Raw genomic sequence first — 13305 nt, forward strand, 5'->3', positions numbered from 1 at the left:
TGTGAATTATTATTAGTGTAACACTCCGCAAAGTCGTTAATAGTTGTATTGTTGTTGTAAAGACAATTTGATCTGACATCGGGTGTTAAAGCATAAACACTGGTGTCCCCAAATATAATACTGGCTCCTTCGCTAAACATTGCTTAAGCTAGGTCTACTTAAGAGATTCCAAAAGCAACTGAATGAAGCTACTGCTACTTTACAATATAACAGTAATTTATACGTTGCTTTATATAGACATTTGCTAATTAATTAAATGCCATATAAGTTGTCATAATACGAGCTTCTAGTTTCGTATAAATAATTACAATAACAGAATAAATAAAATAACACATTAAAAATACAGATTTTTACTATTGTTATTTTATATTTCAAATATATTAGCTACAAAAATCTAGAATCATTTATTATCTAAATTTAATTATAAAAACATTTAGGTGCCTTTTTCTTTATATTTATATAAAACTTGTTGCTAATTTACTTTTAATTAAAGAAAATTTTGTATTTAAAAATATAAAAAATAGTTTTTATTAATATATGCAAGTTTTATCATCATCCATGACATTTATAATATTTTTTTATAAATATATTTAAACATACTGCGAGAGGGATAGTATTGATTATTTTCTTTGATATTAAAAAATAAATATACCTTACTTTACCCTTTTCACGACACATGCTGTAAGAAAAAAGATGAACGTATTATTTAATATATGCGAGGATATTGTGGCATAATCTTAGTATTCATCATGTATTAATTAATATAATATTATATTTTTACAATTTTGTTACCTAAATTTTTTTACGTTGCAATAGAACCAATATAGATTTATTATTTATTATTTATAAATATTTGTTTATGAAACAAAAAAGACATATCATATAACTACTCTAATTAATTGGTAACAATTGCAAAAACTTGAAACATAGAAATTATCGAGTAATTATACTTAATAAATTGCTTTAAATTATAAGAAATATAGATTAATCTACAAGAAAAGATAAATTACAATTTTCTGTTATATCAGCAGATAAAAACTTGAGATGTTGCAACATGAACTTTCACGTAATTCTGATATAAACGTACAATTTGAAAAGACAGACATGCTTTTAACCCGGGTTTCAATTTCACATTTGTATCACGATATCGTAGTAGATAGCGCGAAGGCATAGAAATAAAAACTGAGGCAGAACCATTTTAAATCGAGAATACTTGTCACATTTGCGCGTAACATACCAACATTTTTCACGCGTTTCACGTTTGGGTGGAGACACATTTTTGTCTTACATTCCTAAAAAAATTTTTGGAATACCATTTTTGTACGAGAGCAATAAAAGAAAAATGTGCGTTGAAACGGTTATCAAATAAACTCAGCGCGATATTGACCCGCAGATGAGGGCGCATGCCCAATCGTACCTGTAACATAAATCACATTTTCGATAAAGCGTTCTACTGTCGTCCATGATCGATTTAGAGAAAGAATCTCCATCGATCCGTCGATGTGTCTGTGTATCCGCCAAGAGCTTATCGTAGACAAAGATATTGCCGCTCTTTTCCGGTTATCGATCGATGGGAAAAGTCCAACACGGGCGCGAACGATCGTCTTTTATGCTTTGGAAAGTGTCGTCCAATCAGGAACTCCTCGAGGACGTCGTTCCTGATAAAAAGCCTGTATCTTTACGTCCGTATAAAGTAACGAGAAGCCGGTAGAGTCATGAAACCGCGAACTCGTTTACGTCGCAAACTCGTTTGGGGACCGCCACCGATAGGGATTATATCGAATGAAGATCCATCCGCGTTACAAAATCATATCTGGTTGAATAGAGTCAGTGTTCGATCGTGCCAAGACACCGTTATGGCTGTTGTTTCTTAAGCCGTTACCTTTCTTCAAACTATCAAGTTATCTCTCAAAAAATTTAAAAAATCAGTTGTCATCTTATACATATAATAGATGTTTATCCCAAGTTTTATAAATAAATGTATAAATTATTGAACAAATATAAAGTAAAAATTTTACATGTTATTTAAACTTTAGAGCTAAAATAATAACTTTTTATTTCATATTTTTGTATATTGCGGAAAAAGGCATATGATACTTTTTATCATTCTCATCGAGCTTATTTGGTCTCCGTCCATGATTTTGGAATTGCGCGTATCAGAATCTTTGGAATTTATCATGAGACTTTCTCCCTCTGAGAAGAGGAAGAATGCGCGATATCTCAAACGATTTGGATGCGCCGTTCGCGGCATAGTCGAACGAATTTTTCACCCGACGAGAGATCTCCCGAGAAACGAAACTTGCCGTAATCCGCGTTAAAGAGAAAGAGGTATCCGCGCGCATGAGGATGCGCATAGATAGAGGAGGGGAAGGAGGACGAAGGGAGACGGAATGAAGGACCAGGATTCGGGGATGAGGGAGGATTCGAGAGAAATTCGGTCGCGGGCGCATAAAGTATTGACAAAAGGGAACGGCGATATTTACAGGGGACGCGTCGGATACAAAGGCGGGACTCTTGTATATGGTAATGGTTTTGGGTTTACGAGAGATTATGTGCCTTCCCTCTTGCGTTGGTGGACGTTACGCGACATTTAATAGACGACGCGAACTTCAGACAATTTCGACGTGAGCGCAATACAAACATCGCGCGAATTATCGCTCTGTAATATCGACTTTGTTATAAATCATTCTCAAATATGCTTTTAGCTCGGTATATCTATCTGTTTGTATGAAATTGAATTTTAATTTAATAATATTAAACGCAACTATATATTTTTATCAAATAGATTTGTTTATAAAAATTTGCTGCAAATTTATATTTTATATATTGTATAACAATATGCTAAAAGCATAAAAATACTCAATGATATTTGAAAATTACATTCAACGAATACTCGAATATCGTTTAACTTATGCCGCGATATAACACCGTAATCTTCTTCAACGGTTCACCTTTCAGAAGGCTCAGATGAAAACGAATTTCAAGTTACCCAACCAAGATCCTTCGAAGTGTCCACTTACTCCAATGTCCAAGTATCAAAGGAGCTGTTTTCCTGCTAGGGTAGTAAACTCAATAAGAGCGTAAATCTTTGAGGATCCATCGCTGTCGCCAACAGGATTTGACTATTCGCCTTGAGAGCTTATATATCTATGGTTATTTTATTTTAAATAAATAAATGCACACGCGAGAGTAATCAGAGAACCTCTATCAAGAATATCTCACTCTTAAATCGAAAAGGGTGAACGCGACGAGTTTATATCTCCATTTCTCTCTTTTGTCGCGTCGTTAGTCGTGATACCGTGACACGTGACGAGAATCCGACCGAGTCATTAATCCTAGCGGCGATGACTGGAGATCTTTTGTCCCCTTGGACGGTATTCGTAAAAATAGCAGCCACGCTAGCATACGCTTAGACTTTGGCGCAGCGTCAGAACGACCTGTCCGTAGAAAACAGTCGAATTTTTATACGGTTGGCATTGAAGAGCGCCGAAATGGTCGAAACGTATTTCCTGGCTTTCTGCAGAGGCACCATAAGGGACAATAGTTCTTACGTATTTTTGGAGTATTTTCCCGTAGAATATAGAAAACGAGAAGCCGGTGATAAATCGTTAACTGGGGCCTGCATTCATAGGACTTTTTCTTGAAATAGTCTCAACTTTATCTCCTCTTTGCTGTCGTTGAACTTTGATAAGGATTAAGGATCAAACCGGATAATAACTCTATAGTACTTTTTTTTTTTTTATATTGAACGTGAAACGTTCAATTATTTTTCCAGACGAGTGCGACCAATCAATCGGCTATATCGTCCGGCTCTTAATTTATCTTTTATATTCATTTAACTCGTCGATTGATATATAAAATGTTAACAATAGAACACTTTTTCGCTTATAACACTTTGCTTATATAAAACGATTCTTAGGATTGTGTCAACTTTATGTATTTGTTCATATTTCAAGTTTTAATTAGTCATTATATCTTATATCAAGCAATTACTTAATTTTCATTATTATCGAGGTTTGATTCTATTATAATTGAAAAAAGTTAAAAAATTTAAAGTTATAAAATTTTTATCGATATACACATTACTACAAATATTAGAATTATTAACAAATATGGCATCGTTAATGTCTCTTCTCTTATTCATTTATAAATATTTTCTCACTTTTAAGACCCTTGAGACTGCAAAGTTTCTTAGGCACTTTCGGCCGAGACTAATTTTCACTTACTCTCACTTGAACGTAGTATTGATTCGTGCTGTGGATAAAATCGACGTAGTTGCTGTCGTAATAATAAATAATTAGCGAGTCCTCTCTTGAACATTACCTGAAGAAATTAATTGATAAGTTAGTTTCTGAAAATGAAGTAAGTGCTTTGTCTGCAAGAAACTATGAAGTACGAAGGCAGTAGAGAGGTGGGGAATTGTATTCCGATTAAATTGAATTAAAGAGACCGGAAGTTATTAGCAGTACCCTAGATATCGTGAGGTAGCTCCGCGATCTGGGCATCGATAATAAAGGATCTTGCTCTAAAGAAAAATCGCGGAGAGAGGAGCTGAGAACGATACTGCCGAAAAGTTTGTTTTTGTAGTAGCTTATCTGATCTCGACCAACGAGGAAGTCTGAAATGGGTCCGTAACGGAGTGACGTAAACTGCTTTCTCGAAAATCCTCGATCGCTCGACACCTGATTTCCTTCTTGTGATACCGTAGTCTGCGTATCGCGTTTCCGATCGTCCGTACTTTAAATCCTCGTATTTCCATGTGAACATCCTCGCCTACTGGTACATAGATCTTTTGGAAAAGTAATCTGTGCAAAGCGCGTTTAAACGTTATCCATTCAATCGACTTTAACAACGTATCGGTTGCAAAACTTACGTAATTTCTAGTATCACGTTCTCCGCATCTGCGTATCGATTAAAATGGCAATTCAAGTATTAATGTATTAATAAATGATACTTTAATATCTTATTCCGATTCTTATTCACGCTTATCGACAAACGAACTTGCTCGCGTTTGCATAATCCGGAAAATCCGGAAGACGCAATCGTCCGTAGACTGATCGACTTCGCGAAGAAGACGATACCCCGAGGGCGCAATTTCCTGGGGTTTATGCCATTCCTGATCGACGCAGGTGCGCGAGCATGTGCGCCGTATATTCATCCACGTGTAAAGATTACTTACGGATATTGGCACACAACGAATGGAAATTACCAACGAGCGTTGCTATGTTTTATGTGAGCAAAAATTTTTAAATGCAATTAATTCGAGAATTATGTGTTTTCACGGTTTTGCAATATATATATATATATATATATATATATATATATAATTTTAAAATTATACTAATTTTAATTTATCATGATTTATTAATTAACTTAATTACTTAATAATAAGAGTTTAATTTTGCACGAAATAATTGATACGTTAAAACGTGTATAACCGTTACTTTCCATACATAACTCTCTCTAATGAATATTATTTATTAATATAATTAAACATACTAGAATTAAAATTTTTTAAATGATATTTGTGATAAACGATTATAAATTTAGTTTTGGATGATAATGATAAATATATTATAAATTAACGAGAAGCTTTTAAAAAAGAATCTATCACAACTTAGTCTATTGTTAATAGACAATATTAATATAATTAGTATATAATATATATATTTTTTAATATTATTAGAAAGTAAAAAATTATTATTATATATATAGCAATTTAATTCATTTAAAAAAATTATCAATATAATTATGTCATTGCCCTTCAAAATAATATCAATCCTTGAAACATGTCTTACATACATTATCGACTCTGAATTTAAGATCATTAGAGTTAAAGCTGACTGGTAGAAATACACCAGTAGAAAAATTAATCAAAAGGCAAATTTAAGAAATAAAACGAGTAATCGTGTATTAGGAAACGCGCTAGCAGTTCCTCTAAAATGACTACTTTAATTAGTTTGCCATCTCCGGGGATGGTCACGGTGGTGCAACGGTCCGATGTCACGATCGGCCCCTTTAACCCCCCTCTGGAACGTCCCCTTCGTATGGTAACTACGGGTAGCAGCCGACCGCAATCTGCATTCCGCTACCTAATTGTCGTAACACGACGATGTATGTAGATATATGTATACGTATAGTGCATACATCGAGAGCCGCAGGACACCTTCTCGTATACACGGGATATATATGGGGTGTGTTCTGTATATGTGTGGGTGAACTACGGCAAGTATTCCTCATAGAATACCAAATGGAGTTTCCTTTTTTTTTTCTTTTAGAAAATGTTCGCGCGTCTATTGTGCAGTAGGTCGATATTTAAGCCCGAGATTATAGACGCGTTAAAAGCCATGGTATTGTATTTATTACATGAATGTCTAAAGAATAAGATGCAGTATCTTATCAGCAAAATATTGTTTAAGTTTATGATTCCGTAAGTTTAAGAATTTCCTAGAGTAAATATCCTAGAGTTTATAAAATATTCAAATAACCAAAAATTAAAAGCGAAGATTAACAATTTGAAAGAATTTAACGTTCGTAAAATGCAAGAATTTCGTAACACATATTACGATATATTTTTCCATAAAAGTATAAAATTAATTTCAAAGCTATTCAAGAGTTCAATAGTTAGAAAAACGCACAAATACAAAAATATAATATCTTATAACATGTGATAGTGTATATCTTTGGCAGCGAATCTCGAAACTGGAATAACTTGGCCAGAAAATCGTAATCGTAATTTCGCGGCTTGTTGCAACAAATGAATTCACCGATTCAAGGATTTCGTTAATTGTTCTTTTTATTGGCCGTTTGGGCGAAAATGCGATTCGCCATCCGGAAGCGCAAGGATGCATCACGCAAGTCGCGCGTAATTCGCACTGGCGCGTGTTCTGGGGCGCGCTGCAAACTGGCGCCTCTAAATCGTCGAATCCGTCTCTAATACCGTAATGGATTCCAGCAAATTGATAGTTGCCGCTGTACAAATAGCAATATACTCGCGGGTTCTGCGAAACGGCGATGACCGCCGGTCCAAGTGTCCGGATAGACACGCGGAGAGTTAAAGGGGTTAAATTGATAGCGGCAAGGCGGTGCGGGAATGGTCCCCAATTCGGAGTGGCGATGTTCCACAATATGTACCGAACCCCGCGCCCTCGTGGCTTGATTGTTGTTTGAACACTTTAGAAGCTCGCGTCCCTGCATCGCCGTCCGTGCAGTTCGTGTAATGAACAGTGAGTCGGCGTCGAAACACGCGAAGTAGACGCGCAGTTGCTGTTTTACGCGGAACGACGTCTTAACAACCCTTGGTGCATCGCGATGCGGATCTCAGTGTAGAACGCATTATTACTTATAACTTTTATTATTTTACATATTGCATACCGACAATATCTATCGACATTGGTCAACTCGAATCGTGACGTTAGAAGCGAGAAAATATACACAAACGATCGATTGCAACTCACTTCCACATAAATGACTTTGTCAGTGAAGCAGCTTTCGTCCAGGTTTATGAAATGTGTCACAAATTCTGCTATCAGTCGATGTACCATATCGAAATATTGAAACTATAATCTAGGATTTTTCCTAGAATTTGCAACGTTTTTTTAGCGCTGCTACCACATTAAATCGTTCATGTCTGTGATTGTTCGTAAAATTTATGGCATATTTTATAAATAACTTTTATCGAAGGAAAGTTTCGGAAAATTGCGTGTAAAAATTGCTTCGAGATATATACTTTTAATTTAGTATCAATAATTTTTTGACGATTAATAGAATATATATTTGCCTATATTACTGCAATTTTGAAATACAGAATAAAGAGAGAATTATAAATAGAGAATTATCGCATGCTATTTTTTTTTTTTTTTCAAGTAGATGATGAATAGGCTCTCACTCTCTCGAGATATTTTCAGCGGCAAGTACTGCACAGCAGTTCTAAACGTCCTCAGGAAATGATTAAACGCTGCGTTGTAAATCGTGGTAGTAATTTTTTACAGTCAACATACACAGTCATAATTAATTCGAGATTTGCGGTCTCTAAGCGCTACCAAACAGAGTTTATGTTTTGTACAGTTGCCCGAGTTTCAACTAATTAGATTCTAAATGTCTGAGCCGACTAATTGGTTACTTTGCCTGTTACAGCACGAATGAGTAGTAATCCCCTAGTATCGACTTCGCAACTTTATTACTACTTTAGTTTTCGTCGCTGTAACATTTATTAAGAGTTAGCTGTTGAAATTACGCATCTTTTCTGAGAGTTTGTCGTCGCTAACACTTGACAGGAATATGCAATATACTTTGCCGGTTTGCTTTAATATTTTAAAATATATTACTCGATTAAAAATAACAATAATTACTTTATTTGTGATAACAAACTTTTTTCGTTTGTGCGAAATTCTTTGTAAAGAAACGTATAAATAATTAATTGCTCTTTATTAATGTCTTACGCTTAACAAAGCTCCTGGTTTTATCGTGCACTTGGAGAAAATGGAAAGGGAAATCTCGTTCTAGAAAAGAAATCGGCCGATTATTAAACAATCGTGACTGCCACGGCACGTTATTAAGTCGCTCAATTAACCGCGACAAATTTGTCGCGAAAGTTACAGTATATTTTTAAAACATTTGGAAAAATTCTACGATGACGAATTCTTATCGATGAAACAGTCAAGAACGTTATTCTATGCGGACGGCTACTTTCACATAGTATTGAGAAGGTGATCGGCGGAAAACATTGATGGGCATTGCATGGCTCTCGAAAACTCTGCGAACTATCGACAACGAGGATCGGTATCGCGTATCTGGGGATACGGGAAGCACGGCGGATAACGAAGCTATTCTTTGAGATATTCGCACGTCGAACGTTCATGTTTCATGCACAGAAAGGATAAGCATATTCCGTTTAGGTGAAAGCTGTACGGGAAAGGTCAAGGGATGCAAGTTGCCGCAGGCGACTAGGACGGTAGCGCTACATTGGCTTTTACGAGTGAAGCTACCATCATCGTAAAGCGCCCCTGTTCAACTATTCCGCACCCTTCCACCTTTATTCCCCTCCGTCCACAAAGTTTCTCTGCTTTCCGCCGTCGATGACGATCTCGCGCTCTCCGCTGGACCTCACGGACCGATTTGACCTTCCATCCCGATTGCACTCCTTTAAAGTGAATTCCAATACATTGGGATGCGATCAAAATAGTATGGGGACGAACCGATCAGGCGGAGAGAGATTTGAATGTCTTGCGAGGGAATTGCGAGGGAATGGAAAAAAGGGGCTTGCAATTGTTGAGACCTTACTAGCCAATGTTATCCTCAGTCTCTCGCTCTCATAACCCATTCTCTCTCGTATCTTGTGTATTTTTTCGTTTTGACGAAACGTATGTACCATCGGAATTTTTTCTCCATGCTCTACACAGACATATTTTAATCTTCTATTTTGCAGTTTTTTTTTCCATCGATAATCCTTCTTTTACCGCCTTGTAGATTTTTATATTTAGTGTCGCCCGTAAGCAGCAAATTAAAGATAATTTGACTATATAATTATTATACGGTGTAAAAAATCTTGAAACATTTTTATATTTTATATATCTTACATTTTTATATATATCTAATATAATAAATGTAATTATGGAATTAGAAAGCATGCATCGTTTTGCAAAAAAATAAAATATGAGATATCTAATATCGATTAATTAATTAAACATTACATTTTTTAATTAATTAATGTCTTTGATCAATAATGTTCGGCGTCCACATTTTTTAAATTTTAATTTTGGAAAAAAATATATTAAAAAAAGTCTTGTAGAGATGATAGGGTTTTTTCATAAATCTTTATTTACTTAACTTTTTTTTATAGTCGCGCTTAATGTAGAAAGGCATGATTTATTATCGTGGTTTTGAAGATTTTAATTTCAAGATTTCGTTATGCGATGCAAACGCTATTCAAATTTATGTACGTCAAAGATACATAAATCATAAGATATAATATATATGTGAAATCACAATGTGTTGTATTTATTTAGTAATGAAATACGCGCGGCATAAGAAATAATTCTACTTTTGATAAATGGCGATAAATAAATATTTTCCGCGAATCTATTGAACATATTTACAATATTTCTTTACCGTGTTTGAATATCTTTATCGCTTCTTGTCCTTGACTCCGCACACGCAGCGCTATCCCAGCATGCGGCTACAAACGGATTTAATATTTTGCGCCAGCATAAATCTTTCTTTCTATGCGAAATAGAGAGAAATCCGGAAAAAGAGATTGTGAGAAATCGAATAAATGTCTCATGTTTATTAAATGTACGTTGCACATTGAGATTGTAAACAGAAAAGCTTTCTATATTATTCCTGTATTACATTATTATTATGTTATAACGAAATAAACAAATATTTAAACAGAAGATGCATGTAGAAAAGAATGGCAAATCCAGTCAACGTTAAAATGAAATTAACAGAACAAATTAGAAATTACAAAAACATTAAAAATATTATAGATAAAAGATGATTGAAAGATAACTGGACAACATTTATTAAAAACTATTATAATCAAGTATATTATATATTCTTATATATGACAGATAAAAATTATCTGCACATTATATGTGCCAGATGACTTTGATTATAATACTTTTTTGAGTAAGCCGCTTCGCTATTGAAATGCAGCGTTGAAGATAAGTTTTTGGAGAGAAAAGTGCGAGTTCACGCTGAAAATGTATAGAAGAAACTTTAGTTCGGTTCCTTCGGGTCATATAAAACTTCAACCACGCCCTTGAGTCTTTTGCGAGATATAAATATTGCACGGAAAGAACGCGAAGTTTTGATTGTTCGAAAGTAGTGATTTTGAAACTCTCGCGACACTATATTTTGAGATTCGAGATATTTCACTTCGTCCGTAATTTTTTTTGAAGAGCATTCTTCGAAAGCCGTTCAGTGTTATTGTATGTTTTATCGTAACGAAAGTTCTTTCATTTGTGTGCGCAGAGCTTTTTTCGCGCTCATATATACAGTATTATAAAACCCATTTATTCAGTAAATAAGCTCGACGTATGGCTCGCAATAAAAATTTAATACATGCACATATTTATTTTGTTTGCTTTATTTTAAAATAGTTGACAAAAATTAGATTAGATGTATTAAATGCATCATTATTTTATTCTCTTATTTGTCAAAATTTATTTTATTCCCTCAATTGGACAGTACATTTCGTATATGATTTAATAAAAATATCTTATTGGTTCCGTAGATAATCTCAACTCTCAATTCAGATAAATCTTTTCTTCGTCAAATATATACCATATATTTATATATAATTAACTATTTGACAAGTGATACGTTTTCTATTACTTGGCATTTTTTTTCTTCTTTCCGATACCAAATCTTATAAACCCATCTCTTTTATTTCTACCTGTCGTCAGGATCGCAATATCGCGTACCGTTGAAAAATCTAGTACCGCGAAGATCGAAAGTGTCATCTTGAGCGAAACTTACTCTCCCGTTACGAGAGACTTAAGATATCCAAAGTCCGCACAGAGAGGGATGAGCCGCCAGGCTCAAGGCTACCGAGTTTACCTGTCGGTATAAATCCCGGCACGTTAGGAGACACAGTAACTTCCGGTTCCAGGCTGGCGCTCCCGCAAAGCAATTTGGACCGGTCTACCATGCATAAGTGATCCAACGATCCGCGAGCAGTGCACAAACTTGTCACTTATTCTGTAACTACGCTGTCAGGGACCTTGGGTGCGATTCCTCTTCGTGTTGCCGTGCATGTTTCCCTTCGACCCTCTTACTCTTACCGCGTCCTCTTTTCACCCCTCTTTCGTCCCCGAAACGGGAGATGTATCGCGCAGTTACACTCCCGTCTCTAAATCCTTCCGAGTGAGCGGTGCCACCGTGAAGAACATACAGAACCAACTTTGCCCCCGTCCACGATACGGCGCGTTCGCTAAAGGGGATGAAAGCGGTATCTATATACGTGCAGTCGGCAGCCGACTCTGTCGGTGCAGCTTTCGAGATTTATTTATCGCGTTGCACGAACAGAACTCGTGTCCTATTCGACTATTCCTTATGGACCGTCTCATGAGCTTTTTTTTCTCCTTGGCTCTCGGAAGAGAGAGGGAAGGAGGGAGAAATCGCAGAAATACGAGGGCCTGTGATGAATTATCTTAATGATCGCTCTCGAACATCCGATCTTCGTTTAATCTCTGAAGCGTTATTTGATGATCGCACTAGGACCGAAAGTGGCTGAGACACTCTCGTTTCGCGGTGAGCCGGATTAAAGGAATTGCTCCTTCGTTAGATTTCGAAGGATTAATCCAGGACGACGGTTTGAAACATCAATTTAGATCTCATCAATTGCTCTAGGGAATGTTAGTGAGCATTTTTTAGTGAGATTGATGTGGCATTTAAAATACATTTAGAAATTAATAAGCCTTATATCTGGGATTATAAAAACTAATAGATATTCGCACACAAATAATTAAAATTTATTTTTTACATTACAAAATATTTTTAAAATTGCATAGCAAATATTGATATTAAAAAATGATACAATATATGAATTTTTATTAATTGTTTTTTACATTTTTTAACATTGTAATGTAATATAATTTATCAAATATTTTTATAAATTTTTTTGATGCTTTCTGTAATTATCTATCGATCGAATAATATAATACGATTGCTCTGTGTGCTTTTAAAATTCTGATTGTTGTTAAATGTGATATTTCATAGTTCCGTCGGATTTTCGGTTGATTTGATTGATGAGTGCCGGAATCGATAGAACATTTTTTTGATTTCCCACGAAAACTGCTATAAATTACAAACGGCGTCTGTCTAGAGACGCGAGAGGTGAGATATTTTATTCTTTTTCCCCAAAGCCTCCGAGCGAGAGATCGGAGAGTACAATACGTATGAGCCTGGTATAATACATCGAATCGGGACGAAATGCCTTTTCACAAGTTCTTTTGAGCTTTCAAAGCTCGGAACAATATCTGACTTGAGATTGGGGTCGCGGGAAGTCCCTTGAGTAAGAAGTGTTATCTACGTTTCCCCAAGCCCGAAACGAGACCCCCACCGACGACCATTCAGACTACCTTCAAACCCTTTTTGCAGACCAAGCACTTACTCCCCATTTTAATCACTACTCCTGATAGCTTCCTCGATTGGATCAGGGAGTTCTGGATAAGAGGTGTGCACATACTATCAATTTTTATATTATTACAATTTAAATCTTTTTTCTTCAAATATTATATATAAATCTTCTAAATACAAATTTTATTTTTATAGTTGACATAATTTTATTCCGTTCTATAT

This window comes from Polyergus mexicanus, unplaced genomic scaffold, assembly GCF_030449975.1.
Source record: "Polyergus mexicanus isolate NDT 795.1 unplaced genomic scaffold, iyPolMexi1.0 SCAF_4, whole genome shotgun sequence".
Lineage (NCBI taxonomy): Eukaryota > Metazoa > Arthropoda > Insecta > Hymenoptera > Formicidae > Polyergus > Polyergus mexicanus.